Source organism: Anabrus simplex, chromosome 1 (genome assembly GCF_040414725.1).
Source record: "Anabrus simplex isolate iqAnaSimp1 chromosome 1, ASM4041472v1, whole genome shotgun sequence".
NCBI lineage: Eukaryota > Metazoa > Arthropoda > Insecta > Orthoptera > Tettigoniidae > Anabrus > Anabrus simplex.
Window position 1 is genome coordinate 753,080,444 of NC_090265.1, and position 16,008 is coordinate 753,096,451.

A 16,008-nucleotide genomic window follows, 5' to 3' on the forward strand; every position below is an offset into this window, starting at 1 on the left:
GAAGATATCCCAATTACATTGTTACGAGCTCCCTAATCATATTCACTATGTTGTTGTTTGATCTTAACTTCTGCCTACTTCGCTGACTTGTTGCTGTGTTTATTGCAACTCAACTCATCTTCCACCGTCTGCTCACACGGTCCACCGGTGACTGTTTGCTGCCTGTCCTTCCTGGCCTCCATTCTTCTACGTCATGATGTTCTCGCATGTTCTTGGCTCTGATTCTCTTGCGTACATAAGTCGCCGCTGCCCTGTTACCGGCATTCGGGCATTCTGTGTTAACTTGAGCGCAGGGAGCAGAAACTGTTTCGCACGGCTGGTCCGTTGCGATTTAAAATAAATTTCAATCTTCTATGTGACATCTTTACTATCTTTGCTATGCTGGGTGAGCAGAATTTTATTATGTTATTCTAGACACTTTGGATTTAATCTTCTACAACTTTGCCCATCACGCCTTGTTCGTGTTTCCATTTTAGCCCTTTGCAGGACAGTTCTCACTGTTACTTCTGTCGTCAAGACTTAGCTACAAAATCTTGTATGTTTGTGTCACAAAGGACTCATAGCTTAGGCGAACGTTTCAATATTGAATCTAGTGAAGGACTGACAAATATGGAACTTTTATATACGACCTGTGTGCGTGTGATAGAATAACTTTCAATTATTGCAGCCCGATTTTTACCATCTTTCACCTTTGCCACTCCTATATTTTCTCTCCTTTTTTTCTTGTCACTGTTAGCATTGCTTATTATTCCCTGCCCTTTCCTTTCCTGTCCTTTTAATCTTTTTCTTTTCCATAATTTCCGTGATTCTAAATTTGTGAAAGTGGCCTTCGTGTTTCATCTACTATGAATGTTGGTGTTTAGCTATTGTACATATCCTTCTAAGGTGTAAAATCATGATGATTTGTTCCTAATGTAGATAAAAAATGTTTCATTATCGAAGAATTCTAGTCACTATCTCATAAGCATAACTTTTCATGGTCATGTTATTTGTATCTATGAAATTATACCTAGGTCTAGTCATGGTCTAATGATCAGTTATTTTTATGGTCTTCTTGGTGTTGCCACAGCAATATTGTAAAATTCTAGTCACGATCTTAATGAACGTCTTCCGTAATGAGCACCGTAACGTATTTTAAATTGTTTTTTTATGGTTTTAAGTAATGGTATCACAATAATTTAGTGTTGGTATTTGTGGAAATCCCTAATTGTAAAATACTTTCTTCTTTGGGTGTTATCAATACATTTTTGTAATTTTGAACTTTGTCATTTGAGCTTCCCTAGCTGTCCCAACTTCCCCCTTTGTTTTTTTCTCCTGCTTACTATGCGCTTACCACGTCATACCTACTGGGAAAATGGGCCAGCGAACTCTGCGCTAATTCTGCTGATATGTTGAGGTTTTGATTTACGATTATGCTTCGCGCTGTTTTCCCTTTTTTGGTCTGGCACTGGAGCTTGGTAATATTTTGTGTCTGACATGTAACTATCTTGCCTTGTGGCCTTTATTGTACGCATCCTTTGGCCCAGGGTTTCATTTCTGCATCTACGCACAGGCAGATTTATACTTATTTCAGCATTTGTACACCATTACCCATATTATTTGTCATCACCAACTATTGACTGACTGAGTTTGTACTGTTTAACACACCTAACCTGGATACACTAAATGTATCCCCCGTCCCACCATATACCACCCATAACAACATGGATGGAAGCAGAGCAAGCTCTCCATAAGATGAGAAGTGGTAAGTCAGCAGGAGCAGATGAAGTTACAGCTGACATGATTAAAGCTGCTGGCCCACCAGGAATACATTGGCTGTATAGAGTTCTCAGAACAGTATGGAAGGATAACAAAATACCTGAAGACTGGACAAAAGGGATGATAGTTCCTATCTTTAAGAAAGGGAGTAGAAGGAAAAGTGAAAATTACAGAGCCAGAGTAAGGGATATACTAGAGCCTATCTTAGAAGAGGAACAAATGGCTTTAGGGCTGAAAGAAGCACAACAGATCTGATATTTGCTTTGAGGAAGTTGGCAGAGAAACACTGGGAAAGAGGAAAAGACCTAATTACTGTGTTTATAGACCTTGAAAAGTTGTATGATAATGTTCCTAGATAAATTATTTGGAAAAGTCTTAGAAAACTTGGTGTACCAGAGTACCTTATTAGCAAGATCCAAATGCTATATACTAATTACAAAAGCTGTCTCAGTATTGGAGATGGTCACTCTGAATGGTTCAATATAACCAAAGGAGTACAACAGGGAAGTGACTTATCACCTCTTCTATTCATAGCACTTATGGATCCCATTTCAAAGGAACTAAAAAGAAAATGTAAAAAAGATCTTCAGGCTCTGGTGTTTGCAGACGATGTGGCAATATGGGATGAAACAGAGGAGGGTGTGCAAAATAATCTGAATGCATGGTGTAAGAAGTTTGATGATTATGGAATGAAACTGAACCCATCAAAAACAGTAGCATTGAAAATCAGCAGACATAATACAGAATGCAACATATAAATACAGGACCACCAAGTTGAATTTTTTGAATAGTCAACTTTGGAAGACGCTTGTTTTCAAACACCCTACCTGCTTCTCTTGCGTACATAAGTTGCCGCTGCCCTGTTACCGGCACTCGGGCATTCTGTGTTAACTTGAGCGCAGGGAGCAGAAACTGTTTCGCACGGCTGGTCCGTTGCGATTTTAAAAACATTTCCATCTTCTACGTGACATCTTTATTATCTTTGCTGATGATGATGATGATGATGTTAGTAATTCAGTCATGTATGATGTCCTTCATGGCAAAGATGAAATACTTCTCAATGCAATCTGTCCTAATGGTAATGTACTATGTATCTGTACAGCCTATATATAAGACATTTTACAATTAGCTCTCAAGTTACATTTTAGATGAGTGACAACGCTAAAAAGATTGGTGGTTCAAGTCTACCCGTCGCCAGCAATTTATAACTGGTCAGTTAAATTCATGTAAGATGCAAATATATATGGTGTAGATAAATGTAAGACAAAATAAGTATAAATTAATTCCAAGTTTTGTGATTACTGTGTTATGATTTAAAAGAAATGCATACGTAGTTTAACAGGCATACAATGTTTACATGGTGCACTGCCATCACAGCGCTGTCTCCCCCTCTAACTCTCTCCCTCTCGCCCGCTTCTCCTTACAACGCGCCACAGAGTTCAAAATAACTTCACTCCAATTCGACACCGACGACCCCTACCTGCACATCTATACCGCCTTGTAACTCGTAGATACATTCAGGATAATAATACTTTATTAATGGTAATACCAATTTACACAACAATAGAGAAAAATAAACAAAACCAAATTCAATAAAAAGAAAGTTCAGTGGAGTATAAGTAGAAATATATGTACAGATATATACACAGGTTATATTACATGAGAGCACAGGAAAATAACAATCAATTCTGGAGATTATGTAAGTGATTTCTAAATTTTGACAATGAACAGTTTGACGCAAGTGCGACAAACAGTTATAACTTGAAAACAATATTCACTCACCCATGGGTAACTAATGCAAACATTGAGCTCGAATTATTATTATTATTATTAACATACATACATACATTATCATTATAGACTGTTATGCCTTTCAGCGTTCAGTCTGCAAGCCACTGAGAATTTACTAAACGTCGCCACAATCCTCAATTTGCAACTAGTGTTGTGGCCTCATTTAGTTCTATACCTCTTATCTTTAAATCGTTAGAAACTGAGTCTAACCATCGTTGTCTTGGTATCCCTTTACTTCACTTACCCTCCATAGCAGAGTCCATTATTCTCCTAGGTAACCTATCCTCCTCCATTCGCCTCACATGACCCCACCACCGAAGCTGGTTTATGCGTACAGCTTCATCCATCGAGTTCATTCCTAAATTAGCCTTTATCTCCTCACTCCGAGTACCCTCCTACCATTGTTCCCACCTATTTGTACCAGCAATCATTCTTGCTACTTTCATGTCTGTTACTTCTAACTTATGAATAAGATATCCTGAGTCCACCCAGCTTTCGCTCCCGTAAAGCAAAGTTGGTCTGAAAACAGACTGATGTAAACATAGTTTCGTCTGGGAGCTGACTTCCTTCTTACAGAATACTGCTGATCGCAACTGCGAGCTCACTGCATTACTTTCCTACACCTTGATTCAATCTCACTTACTATATTACCATCCTGGGAGAACACACAACCTAAATACTTGAAATTATCAACCTGTTCTAGCTTTGTATGACCAATCTGACATTCAATTCTGTTGAATTTCTTACCCACTAACATCAATTTAGTCTTTAAGAGGCTAATTTTCATACCAAACTCATTGCACCTATTTTCAAGTTCCAAGATATTACACATGAGGGTTTCGGCACAGTCTGCCATTAAGACCAAGTAGTCAGCATAGACCAAACTGCTTACTACATTTCCACCTAACTGAATCCCTCCCTGCCATTTTATACCTTTCAGCAGATGATCCATGTAAACTACGAACAGCAAAGGTGAAAGATTACAGCCTTGTCTAACCCCTGTAAGCACCCTGAACCAAGAACTCATTCTACCATCAATTCTCACTGAAGCCCAATTGTCAACATAAATGCCTTTGATTGATTTTAATAATCTACCTTTAATTCCATAGTCCCCCAGTATGGCGAACATCTTTTCCCTCGGTTCCCTGTCATATGCTTTCTCTAGATCTACGAAACATAAATACAACTGCCTATTCTTCTCGTAGCATTTTTCAATTACCTGGCGCATACTGAAAATCTGATCCTGACAGCCTCTCTATGGTCTGAAACCACACTGGTTTTCATTCAACTTCCTCTCAACAACTGATCGCACCCTCCCTTCCAAGATGCCAGTGAATACTTTGCCTGGTATACTAATCAATGAGATACCTTGATAGTTGTTGCAATCCTTCCTGTTCCCTTGCTTATAGATAGGTGCAATTACTGCTTTTGTCCAATCTGAAGGTACCTTACCAACAATCCACGCTAATTTTACTACTCTATAAAGCCATTTCATCCCTGCCTTCCCACTATACTTCACCATTTCAGGTCTAATTTCATCTATTCCTGCTTCCTTATGACAATGGAGTTTTTTTTACCATCCTTTCCACTTCCTCAAGCGTAATTTCACCAACATCATTTTCCTCCTCCCCATGAGCTTGGCTGTTTGCAACACCACCAGGATGATTTCCTTTTACATTGAGAAAATGTTCAAAATATTCCCTCCACCTCTCCAGTGATTCCCTGGGATCTATTATGAGTTCACCTGAATTACTCAAAACACTGTTCATTTCCTTTTTCCCTCCCTTCCTAAGGTTCTTTATTACTGTCCAGAAAGGTTTCCCTGCTGCTTGACCTAGTCTTTCCAGGTTATTACCAAAATCTTCCCATGACTTCTTTTTGGATTCAACAACTATTTGTTTCGCTCTGTTTCTTTCATCTACGTACAAATCCCTGTCTGCCTTGGCCCTTGTTTGGAGCCTTTTATGATAAGCCTCCTTTTTACGTTTACAGGCTGCTCTCGCTTCATCATTCCACCAAGATGTTCGCCTTTTCCCATTTTTACACACAGTTGTTCCTAGGCATTGCCTTGCTGTTTCTACTACAGCATCCCTGTATGCCACCCATTCACTTTCAATATCCTGAACCTGCTTACTGTCTACTGTTCGAAACTTCTCACTAATCATATCCATGTACTTCTGTCTAATTTCCTCATCCTGGAGATTTTCTACCCTTATTCGTTTGCAGACAGATTTCACTTTCTCTACCCTAGGCCTAGAGATACTCAGTTCACTACAGATCAGATAGTGGTCTGTATCATCGAAAAATCCACAAAAAACTCGTACATTCCTAACAGATTTCCTGAATTCGAAGTCGGTTAAGATATAGTCTATTATGGATCAGGTACCCCTAGCCTCCCATGTGTAGCGGTGTATAGCCTTATGCTTGAAGAATGTACTCATAACAGCTAAACCCATACTAGCACAGAAGTCCAGCAAACGCTTCCCATTCCCATTAGCTTCCATATCTTCCCCACATTTACCAATCACTCTTTCGTATCCTTCAGTTCTATTCCTAACTCTCGCATTGAAATCACCCATTAGCACTATTCTATCACTGCTGTTGACCCTGACCACGATGTCGCTCAATGCTTCATAAAACTTGTCAACTTCATCCTCATCTGCACCCTCACATGGTGAATACACGGACACAATTCTAGTCCTAATTCCTCCAACTGACAAATCTACCCACATCATTCGCTCATTTACGTGTCTAACAGAAACTATGTTGCGTGCAATGGTATTCCTGATAAAGAGCCGTGCCCCAGACTCTGCCCTTCCCTTTCTAACACCCGTTATGTACACTTATAATCTCCTATCTCTTCCTCGTTATTTCCCCTTACCCGAATATCACTTACTCCGAGCACATCCAGATGCATCCTCTCAGCTGACTCAGCCAATTTTACTTTCTTTCTCCCACAAGCCCTATTAATATTGATAGCTCCCCATCGAATTCCATTTCGTTTGTTCGCAAAGTTGTTTCCAAGGAGTCCCTCGCCTGTCAAATGGGAGTGGGACTCCATTACTCCCATAGGTCCGAGGCTTGCTTAAAATGTTCTGAGCTTGGTAAATTCATGAGGCAGGATGCTACCCTACTTGCACACAGTCCAAGTGAGGATCTATCCTCTAACGGGTTATGGACCACCGGTGAATTGTATAGTCCTAGCCGCCTGAGCACAAGGAGGGCCATGACTTAGAATATGTCCGAGATGCCCACTCCCATTCCATAGCAACTGGTATCCCGACTGTCAGGACCACTTACTAGGCCACTCAGCCGTTGCCCATGGTTCACGAACTAGGACGTGACTACAGTAACCCACAAACATGAACCACATTATTATCATTATTATTATTATTATTATTATTATTATTATTATTTTAATTTTACATTCGTACAACACATGAAGCAACAAGTCAGTGACCATCAGACCTCCGTAAACAACTGAGGGGCCATTCACTCCTCAACCAACACAAAGGTAAGCGCCCCCTTTTTTTAATATTCCCCACAGTAAGACATACTTTAAATCCCAGCAACTGACACTTACATATTCTCTTTTCTTTTTCAGGGCTCACCTGTTTCACATTTTTCACCTTTGAGAACTTTTAGCCCCCTTTTCGAAGATCATTGACAGCATATAATAAACAAGACTACGATGAAGTATAACATGAGGGAATCTCTAAAAACCGTTTCACGTTAACCTGGCGACGTTTTATCTATCTATACATTTCGTTTTTCAACCAATATATGTTTATCTTAGACATCTATAACAAGATAGCAGTTCACAATAGTTCATTTTATTGTGTAAAAATGTTCCTACTATAAACAGTTTAATACCGTCGTACGAGGATTATGCTCATCGTTCCATACAAATAATCAGTCACAGCAACGCACCATCAACAATTCATGTCATTCACCTACACTTCAAGTTATTTTAATGTCACCAAATGTTTTAATAGACATATTAATTCTTACTGATCATTTTTTTAATATTGTTGTAATTAGTTTTATCGTTGTATTAATAGACGTTTTTACATTATATGTACTGGGATCGGGGCCCTGACCTACCTTGAATAGAGTTATTTTGGCTGATGATGCTCACAAAGCATGAGTGAAACATGTCCTATTTTTAATATATGTTAATGGTTTTATCCTGAATATTAATTAATTAATTAATTAATTAATTAATTAATTTATTTATTTATTTATTCAGTGATGAACATAACAGGCTTTTTGCCCAATTACAATGTTCACAATATAGAGTACAATTAATAGTTACACTAGTAAACATTAAATGAAAAAAAGACAATACAAAGAATACAATGAACTACCCAAACAATACAAAGTTGATATACAAAAAAAATATACAGTTACTACATTAATAATTATTTTACAGTGGTGCCTAACACAAAGTAACACATTCAATTATACAGTTAAATTATACAGTCTTAGTCTTAAACATGACACATGACACATTATGCAAAATAATATTCTAAAAAGAGAAATAAAGTGTTTAATTTATAGGTCATTTGAAAACTGTGAATTCAAATAGAAGAGAAATAAAAGAACAACTAGAAGAATGAAATGAAACATATACAGAAAACAGAGATAATATTCAACAATATGTGCATTATAGGAAAGTATCACACGCCAATTTAAAGTTGATTCGATTCATGAAAAAGATATCCAAATTAAGAGAATTCTTATGGGCTTTTGTGCGGCATTTCTTAACGTAAAACAAATTCTTGAACCTGCCAGACTTCTGAGGAACGTAAAATGGTATCCTTCCAAGTAGCTCTTCATCATTAATTTTACTATTCAATATTTTATACAAAAATAACATCATGGACTTTTTACGTCTTTGTTCCAAAGTTTTAACACCAAAGTGTGATAACATTGTGGAGTAGGACAGAAATGTCGGGTACTCGTGTGACTGTTTCCAGTACACATACTTTAAGAATTGCTTTTGTACTTTATCAATTAATTTGATGTACTTAGTGTCTGAAGGACTCCAGATAATAGAACCATATTCTAGTTTGTCTTATTAATGTGTTGTATAAAATAAATAACGTTGTACGTTGAAAATTTAAGGAATTTTGAAATATGAAACCCAAATTTCTATAGGCTTTATTAACTATATATTCAATATGACTTCCAAATTTCAAATCTATATTGAACTGAACACCTAAATCCATCTTTTGTTTGACTTCCTTCAAGACGGAACCGTTGATGTTGTAAGTATACCCGATATGCTGGCGACATCTTGTGAAAGACATTTTAACACATTTATTTACATTGAATGGTAATTTATTTTCTTTACTCCACAATGATATAGCATTTAGATCATTTTGTAAATTCTTACAATTATCAGTGGATTTAATTGCAGAAAATACCTTCAGATCATCGGCAAAGAGTAATATTTCAGACTTAGACACGACATCTACAACATCATTAACATAAATTAGAAACAGTAAAGGTCCTAGATTTGAGCCCTGTGGTACACCTGAATTGGCTATAAAGTTGTGAGATGAATATCCTTTATAACACACATATTGTTTTCTGTTGACTAGGTAAGACCTTATCAAGGAGTAAAAGCCCTGAGAGAAATTCAAGGAGTCAATTTTCTTTAAAAGTATATCATGATCTACTTTGTCAAACGCTTTCTGAAAGTCAGTAAATACAACATCAACTTGGCCTCTCTCATCCAAATGCTCTGAAATATACTCTAAAAATTGGATTAAATTTGTGGTGGTAGAACGCATTGGCATGAAACCATGCTGACGAATAGAAATAATGGGTTTTACATGATTCATTATACGTTCAAAAAGAATACTTTCAAATAGCTTTGCAGGAGTTGACAATATACAGTAGTCACTGATCTATAATTACTGATTAAGCTAAGGTCACCAGTTTTTGGAATAGGAGTAATTTTCGAATATTTCCAAGCATCAGGAAAAATCGAAGAGCTAACAATCATATTGGACAGTATTGCCAATGGATACTGTAATTGATCTTTGCATCCCTTGAAAATAAACGGAGGAATACCATCTGGTCCTGACGATTTCGTTGGCTTGAGTTTCGTTATTGCTTTTTCGACCTCACAGATAGTTATTCTACCCAAGAGAAGCAAATCCAATTGTACGTTTCAGTTACCATTTGAACAGAGCGGATTGTATGATGCAGTATTTTCTGAGTACACTTTAGAAAAATATTCTGCATAACAATTCCCAATACTTTCATTACTACTGAATGCTTTACCATCTAACTTCATCACTGTACTTTTATTCCAGTTTTTTCTTTTGTTTTTATAAAATTCCAGAATGAATGTATGTTCGTTGGTATTGTACCATTTCATTGCCCGATTTGCGTCATGATCGGGAGTTACATCCCTAATACTTGCCATACATCGCGATAAAAATGACAGAGGTTACATAATGAAAGAGTATATTCTAGAGAGAGAAAATGCAGATATAACCAGTCAAGTAGGCCATGAGTTGATATTGCGATGATCGGACCTTAGCAATCCAAATGGCCGTGATAAAAGAATCAGATTGTTGTCCCGAGTAAAAAAAAGACGACACTTTAAAAAAAAATCGTATTGATCATCGGAACGAAATTGTGAGCAAGAATTGGTATTCAAGAAAAGAAGAGGTTGAATTCAGAGAAGAAAACTGCTAATAGTATAATTACGGCGGTATATAAACCATAAATTACGAATTAAAAGCATCGGGCGTGAAAGAAGTGAAAGGAAAGAGGAAGATATCGCCCATAAGATTTGCCAATACGAACTCATAGCCGAAATCTTAAAGAAGATTTAGAGATCGGCAGCTTATTCTTTAAGCTAGCGACAAACAAGAAATACTTAAAGTATTGCGCTAAATATTGCATCTTGACGAATAACTTACTAGATAGCTAAAATATATATTCAAAATTATTTATTCCCTGTCTGGAGAATGCACCTAATGCTATCATTCATTATGTTTCTACCGCACGTAATCGACGGAGATACGATGGCTGAGTAAACCAGAATGAATGGGATCACAATCCGGTGGGAGCCCTTGCCAGCCGTCATCACCCACACCCGAGGCCAGTCACCAGTAACCAACGATGACGTGAACCGCAACTCGAGTCGGGAGCCAAGGGAGATCCAGAATGAAGACCATCCCAGTCGAATAACGAAAGCAAGATAAGTCAAGTTCCTTATATTTAAATTTTCGTAGTTAAAATTACTTATATTTGGATGAACGATAGTAAATATTTAATTTAATATATGATTGCAGTATGGTTAATGTTTAATTCTTCAAGATAAAAGTTCTATGAGTAGGGTCATTAAAAAGGAATCCTTATAGCTTATTTAAGATATGGAGTTAGGTAGTCTTTGACGTTTCAAATCTATAATCAATGAGTAGGAGTGCTTGTTTATTTTATGTGAAGCTTTGGAAAACCGACATTATCAATGTGATTCTGAAGATTCATGCCTTTCATTGGGTAATTCAACTCCAGTGCAATGCAGAATGGTATTAGACCGTCTTCTAGATTAACAGAACTTAATTTGACGATAACTTGACACCAAAAGTAAGTAAGTAGAACCTGAAATACTAACACTCGTGTTATTTTGCTGAGAATATGTGATTGCTTGTGTTACGGAATACCGTAAACCCAGTGGCGGTGGGCTCTCAGGAGCACAGGAGCACGTGAACACCCAGTTTTATTACATATTTACGCATTCATTCTTTTCTTTCGACCTGATTTCGACAATCGATCGAAAGCATTCGACAATCGACTTATATCGAAGCTCCGTTACACCGACAGTTGTTCGTTTTGACTGACAGTGCAGCGAGCACACTGGATAATGCGCTATTGTGCTGAAGACTATACGCATGCGCAAAGCAGATGACGTCATGGTTTTCTGCACTGATATTCCCACTAGCGAGGAGCACGGTAAGGTACGTGCCTTGTCGTCTAGAGCCACCCTCAACCCATTGACAGTATTACGGTTGACCACTAGGGTCCGCCACCTCCCCTATTATGGTTAGCCACAGCCTCCCAGGAGCTACTATTGCATTACATTACCGGCAGATTTCGCTAGTACCCTAATTCTGAATAGGCATTTTGGTGTCTATTCAGACTCTTTTCCAGAAAGAGAACTGAATACAGTGGCGCATATGTATCCCTGCCTAAATAAGACACAGCTGAAGACTGAACTAGAAGTATTGTATATGAGAAATGGCTTTCAGAAAGATGATGGGGCCATTTCCATGTTGCAGTTTCTGCTTGACAATGAACTAGATAGGGACACATTTCCACAAGTATGCGAATTACTCCGAATTGTTGTCACAACCCCAATTACGACAGCGGAGCCTGAGAGGTGTTTTTCTACTTTGAATACGAATTAAAACGTTTCTGAGGAACACCATGACTGGAGAACGACTGTCAGCGCTGGCTATGATTGCTATTGAGAAGAGATTTGTCAACATCAGTGACTTCAATCGTAAAGTGATTGAGAAATTTGCGCGATTGAAGGACAGAAGGATTGCTTTCCTGTACAAATAATCAGCATTTACGTGAGTTGCTAATCTAAATCCTATCATTTAAATAAGCATGATCTAGTATTGTTGGTTGTATTGCATGCTAAATTGTTTAGAGTAGTGGCTATAATTTGCAAAATGAGAATAATTACCATGTGAAACAGTAGAACCTGACTAACCGAGATAATGTGGAGACTATTGGGTCAATTCGGAAATAATTATTTTAAAAAATTTACCGGTAAATGCGGTACACATTCCTTCTATGCTTCTCGTCATATCCAGGTGAACTTCGTGCTGTTTAAAAACCAGGAATAGTGCTCGCATCCTTCAGTGTTCGCAGTGCAGTAAAGCTATTATGAATTTTGCTACTGTTCTACACTAAGACAGACCCGCGGTGTAGGGGTAGCGTGCCTTCCTCTTACCCGGAGGCCCCGGGTTCGATTCCCGGTCAGGCCAGGGATTTTAACCTGGATCTGAGGGCTGGTTCGAGGTCCACTCAGTCTACGTGATTACAATTGAGGAGCTATCTGACGGTGAGATGGCGGTCAAAAAAGCCAAGAATAACGGCCGAGAGGATTCGTCGTGCTAACCACACGACACCTCGTAATCTGCAGACCACCGGGCTGAGCAGCAGTCGCTTGGTAGGCCATGAGGTTTGGTTTGGTTCTACACTAACACCTAGGTGAACTTCGTGCTGTTTGAAAACCAAGAATAGTACTCGCATCCTTCAATAATCTCAGTGTAGTAAAGTTATTGTGAATTTTACTTTTGTTCTACACTAACAAATTAGTCTCGTATAAAATTTATCCTCGGTTACAGGGGTTCTACCAAAGTATTTGTGAAGAAGGAACCGTACAAGGAACTGTTAGTGAAATGATTTATGTACCTATGTTACTTTTTTGCTGATTTGAGACATGAACAAAAATGTTGTGAAACCCTAAAAATTTTGTCACGAGCCGCCACTGCGTAAACCCATGATAGGTGATGAGATTATGTGAATGGATTATACGTATACTGCACTATAGTTAAAGCAACGAATGATTTTGTTAGGTGGAATCGTTGTTATGATCCATAATCTTAAGAGATTATAGGCTAAAATAATGGAGATAGGGAAGTGTATAAGTAATGAGGAATTGTTATTGACAGAATGCATATTCGGTGAAATACGACTAGATTTGAGCAGTTGGTAATATTTAAGCAACATAACGCTAATGTTACGTTATAGTTGATGTTTTCGTCATGTGAATTACGTAGCAGTATACGAAGTCGGGTTATGTGGCACATGCATACGATTGTAAGAGGTTAATGAACTTACAGGCTACTTATGGTATACGGTCATCAAAAATTATATCCTAAAATAAGGCATTCGCGATTGAAAGTTAACATTTTTTTTGAAGAATCTCACATAATAAGCTAAGCCTAAGTTGAATTTCTGTCAAACGCATGTTTGGAGGGAGGAAACGTCTTAATGACTTGTCTAGGGTGTTCTGTTTTTTTATGGCTAGATGTTCAATTTTCTCATTCGTAACATGTTGGAAGTGATCCCAATAGCTAAGTGGTAGCTCTTTGTACTAAAGGTCCTTTGCTTAATATAAGTGAAGAATTATATATAACACTAGATCAGTATGCAAATCCTAATTATAACATAAATGAGTTATCTGAAAAAACTAATATTTTGTTCAATAAAATTGTTCCTATCTTAAAAAATGACTACGTCAAAATAGTCAACAGACGACGTCATACACAAGCTACGGCGCAGACAGCGAACCTCAGTGACTCCGCCCATACACACGTAACAACCTCCCCTACTTATCCCTCCGCCCCTCTCACAACAGACAACACTAAAACCATCAGTACGAGGTACATTACTCGTCAAACGGCCAAGAAACTTGCATTTCAAACATCCAGCAGTAAGTAAATTAATTCAGGCTTTACAAATTCACACAATATTACACTTCTATTGAAATCTAACTCACTTCATTCATTTTGGCTTACAGACTTTACCAGCCTTAAAAAAAGGGAAAGGAACCACCACAGTCTTACGGCATTTGATGGGAGAAAACTCCAGAAGTTAGGCCAGAACTGAATCACACATATATTCCATAATTTAACACGTATCAAGCTTATATTGATCCATTTCACAATTATAGGACAAATGGAACCTATAAAGATCAACATTCGACATATATATATAAAAAAAAAGGCAAATGATGGAAATATAACGCAAGAATCAAGGCCAACGCGTTTCAGTGTCACTAAACACACTGACTATATTACTAGACATTCAAGTGTTTTTAAAACTTCTGTAGTAAATGATAAGCATTCAATTTAATAGACATTTATATTTTATACAATACATAATCAACATAATATGAAACTTGTAATTTTATGCAAGAAGGAACTGACATTTAATCATTAGATTTAAAAGCCAACCATACACGGCATATTTAAACATTATCAATATCTGATGTTATATAAGACAAATTGTTATAATATTTTACCACATAACAACGCAAGATCCAAGCAATAAGTATTTTAGACTTTAAAGTACAATGATTAGACTTTAAAGTAGGTACATTAGTGTGTTTATGTAAAAATATTTTATAGAGGTCAACACGCATTTATATTTTGCCTAAAATAATATCACTCCAGCAATAAGGTATAAAGATGTAACATGATATTTTATTATAATTATCACGCAAGCTTTATTTATCAAATTTTACTGATAGTCTATTCACGATTGTACATAAGTATAAAAGGGATTTGATTCAACAGAATAAGCAACAATACCTAAGATAGATGCTTAATCAACCCAAGGATGCATTCTGTCAGCCCAAGGGCATGTATATAATAGACAAAGTTTTGTAATTTTAATTTTTAATTTTAACACAACGCTTAGAAATTTGTAAGTTTTTAAGATAAGTTTTCACTGAAAATTATGAAACAATATATCATGAAGGTCTTTCAGAGGTATAAGATAGAAATGCAAATGTGATTCTGATATAGCTGAGGATGACCTATGAAGGGTCGAAACCGGTCCTAGATTGTAATACTTTACAAGAAAATAAATGTATTGATTAGGTGGAATTTTTCTTTCCTTTTATGAAGATTCTCGTTATATGTCGTACTCGCTATAGCAGACTTCTACTGTAATAAATTTAATACAGAATCTGCCTTTAAGCCGCTATTATGCCTTTTCTGGCAGGACCTAGTGTTTACAGTGCACTATGTCTTCTGGTATGGGCTAGAGCAATTTTGTTACTTTCATTGATCAGTCTCTGTCTTATCCTTGGCTTTGACAATATGAAAGTGACTGAGGTATGAGCGATGCTAGTAATGCCATTCCTTGTGCAGCCAGTCCCTGCTATGAATGGTGTGAAAACGTTGCTCATAGGGTCGGTTGGTGCATGCATTTCAGTGGGCTTGGCAGACTGATATGTAATAGCAACTTCTGGCTCAGTGAGGAAAGCAACGGGAAGCTACCTCACTCCTCATTTCCCTAGTACGCCTCTTCAGTGATGCCTAGGCCATCTATGACAGCTGATAGCAGAACTGTTGAGGATCCAACCAGCCTTAGGGCTGAAGACTGAACAACAACAAGCCGCTATTAAGTAACTCAAGTAGTACGGTAACTCTCTTATTGTGATGTGCAATATGTCAGCAAGCAGTTCTCCATGTTTCCCATTGTGATGTTTTGGCGCTGATCCAGAAAAACTGTCTTGTTGGCTTAGAAGGACTGTTCATTATCGCAGGAAGTCACCGGTACATATTTAAAAAAGATAAAACTAGCTGGGTGAAATATCTTCCGGGGGCTCTTCACAGAAAGCTAGAATTTCGTTTCAAGTCTGCATTGCGTTTGACCAATTGGCCATCCCAGATTGTAACAAGGGATTAG

At 37.5% G+C, this 16,008-nt stretch overlaps 1 protein-coding gene across 6 annotated transcripts in view; it reads right to left on the reverse strand.

The window, feature by feature from the left end:
- The window catches only part of Cep290 (Centrosomal protein 290kDa), a 1,403,175-nt gene that overhangs the window by 433,951 nt on the left and 953,216 nt on the right, over positions 1 to 16,008 (reverse strand). The gene's annotated exons all lie outside the window — the stretch shown is intronic.